Source organism: Myotis brandtii, unplaced genomic scaffold (assembly GCF_000412655.1).
Source record: "Myotis brandtii unplaced genomic scaffold, ASM41265v1 scaffold266, whole genome shotgun sequence".
NCBI lineage: Eukaryota > Metazoa > Chordata > Mammalia > Chiroptera > Vespertilionidae > Myotis > Myotis brandtii.
The window spans coordinates 9,987,891-9,991,231 of record NW_005360124.1 but is presented as its reverse complement, the minus strand read 5'-3'; positions in this window follow the sequence as shown (position 1 = coordinate 9,991,231).

Below are 3,341 nucleotides of genomic sequence, written 5' to 3'. Positions count from 1 at the left end.
CGATGTTTCTAACTCTCTATCTCTCTCCCTTTCTCTCTGTAAAAAGTCAATAAAAAATATATTTAAAAAAAAGAAAAGAAAAAATATAATTTATGTACTCTTCTCACATATATCTATTGAGTCCTGACCAACAAACAAACAAAAACACTATGATATGAGGATTCTGGGGAACTCACAATCTGGTAAGGGAGACAAACAAAAAGAAAAGATTTACACATCCAAGTGAATCAGTCATCCCAGGTCCCGCCAACTATGGTTCTGGTGTTGCTAAATCTATTGATCTTTCAAGACAAGTGAGGTTTTATGTGAGAATTTCTAATGCCAAAAAATATAGGACATTGATTAAAATATGTGAAGCCAACCAAAACATTTTGCTGGGTGAATTTAATTTGTATCAGCCCTATTGTAATCTCATTCAAGAAGAAATTCCTCTATCTCCCTTAATTGTACAGCAAGCATGTCAAACTTATGGGTCCGCATGTGGGCCACAATGAATATTTTTGCGGCCCAGCCAATGTAATGGTATGTAAGAAAATTTTTAATTAAAAATTTGTAACTTAATTTTTACAATATCCTGTTATACATAATTATTAATAATGAACTGCAATGTTCGCTAATGACTGATTACTATAATCATGTTGTATTCATTTCCCTTACGCACCTTACGCGCAGGTGTACCATTTCTCTCCACTAATACTAGCAGCAAATATTTTAGCAGCCAATTGACACATCATTAGTCTTGTACTGACTTGTTTGGTGTGTGCAACAGGAAATATTTTGCTTTTGGAGAACAAGAAAAATAGTTGTTTTTTTTATTGTGTTATGCTTATTAATTTGTGCAGTTATTCAGTGTCTGGTAAGTTAATGTTCAAGAAAAAATATTAATTTTTATTTAAATGTATTATTTTATGTTAACGATTAGTCATTTATTTCAGCCCTTGGTATTCAGCATGTCTCTATTGAAATAAACCTACATTTCTATGAAAATTGAAGCCTTTGTTTTTTGCGGCCACATGAACTTAAACCTTATTTATTTGGCCCCTGCTAGCCTTTGAGTTTGACATGCTTGTTGTACAGTCTCAGGGGAGGATGGTTTAGTCATTTGAGAATCAGATTAAACAATTTGCTTGAGAGATGTTACAGGAGGTCCATTTTATAATCCTATATAATAAAAGGCTAATATGCAAATTGTCCCTACGAGCAGGAGTTCGACCAACCAGGAGTTAGATGTGCACTGACCACCAGGGGGCAGCGCAGAACATGGCAGGCATTGGCAACGTGGCGCTGGCAGCGGGCAGCAGTGGAGGCGCTGCCGGCCCCAATAGGCCCCGATGAGTGGGGCCACAGTGGGATGGTGGAGCAGGTGAGCGGGCGGCGCCAGGCCAAGGTGGGTGCAAAGAGAGGCCCCGGTCAGCAGTCAGGGGAAGGGAGGCCCTGGCCAGCAGCCACTAGGGACCCTACCCATGCACGAATTTCATGCACTGTGCCTCTAGTGAAAGATAGAGTCACTCTTCTTAGTAGGTTTGTAATATTTGTTTACTTATTTAACAAAGTTATACTTTGGATTAGGCACTCAGTATATAATGATGAACAAATTAGACAAATTGACATATTGTTTAGGCAAATTTCATCAGGTGGGAAAGGACTTAAAATAGTTACCAATGGAAGGAAGAAAAATGCTAATAGCTGAAATAAAGGACACCCTGGCATGTTACTGTAAATGCTTTAATTTTTATGAGAAAGCTGAGGGTAAAGGGGAGGTACTATTCCTAGGTAAAGAGTTTATCTGTGTACATTACTGGTAGACACTGTGAAAAAGGACCTAGAAACATCTAGCATGGGCAAGAGAAAAGAAAATTAATGAAGAACAAAATACATCACATTAGCAGAAAATAGGATAAGTTGAAATTGAATACTGATTAAACCAGTGGTTTTTAAGCTTTATTTGACTGTGCCATAGTTAAATAAATTATTTTCCATTTCTACACAGTCCACAAGAGAGACACACACTTAGATGTCTTCACACACACACTTAAGCACAAGTTTCACTGATTATGACCTACTAATAAGCTAAACCCACATCTTTGAAAACGCTAAATCAAGTAGTCCTTAATTCTTCTCAACGAGCCATAGATTTTCCAGGACTTCAGTGTTGAGAGTAAATGGTGATATCTGAGATATGGTACAATTCTACACTATTAAGTTAGTAGATTTAAATAATTTTACTATGAATTTATTCTTTTACATGCTCATTTCAGGGACTTTTTACTTTTACCAGTGTGATTTTGAAAGAGTATGAAAACTGAAATTCTTAAATAAAGGATATCCAGGATAAATTTAGGTTTCAATTTGTAAAGCTTATTTTAAAGATACCAATGACCAAAAAAATTAGTGATAAGTCACAGTATTATTTAATCATTAATTTAAGTTTCAATTTACATTATAATAGCGACATTAGAAAAATTAACCCAAGATGTGTAGTGTCTTGAAAATATGGAGGTTTATTTATTAATGTTGATTCATGCAACTATTTTTTCAATCTATTTTGATAATTAGTTGAATTTTGAAATAATTAGAAGAGTAAGATATCACATAGGAATCACCATCTTTGTACTAAATTTTTAGGAATTGAATTTCTCGGATGCAATGGAGTTTGATCATAGTGTTTAAATTATGTTATTTCGAAATATACCAATGTAAATTGAAATACTGTAGACTCAAACTGACACTTTCATATTATGTAACAAAATTTTAGGGCAAGAAAACAAGACAGGCACCAAAAAGTAAGGTAAAGAAGCATAAAACTGATAGTCCAAGACACACAAAATAGACTTTGATAAAGTTTTCTATTAATCCAGATGTTTGGATCACATTTCCCACATAATAGAAAATGAACACGTGCTTCCTATAAATAGGCCTATATTAGGATACCATTTCATTTCCCTGCTCTTACATGTTATGGGGCAGAGGCTAGAGTAAATCTTCAGTGATAATTATAAAAGTCATGGACCTCTGTTAAAGCTATTATATGAGAAATTCCATAATTATTCATGATGTTATGAATGGAGGTTGAGGACGTAGGCTTTGGGTATTTGCTCAGCTTTAAATGCTGGCCCCAATGTTAATAAGCTGTGTACTTAGAGAAACAAACTATCATTGGAACTTTCTGGAAAAAATGCATAATCTGAACATAATCATGAGGAAAAGTCAGATGAATTCATGTTTATAATGACATCTGAAGAAAGAATCAGCCTGTACTACTATTTTTCTTTTTTCTTTCTTTCTTTCTTTCTTTCTTTCTTTCTTTCTTTCTTTCTTTCTTTCTTCCTTTCTTCCTTTCT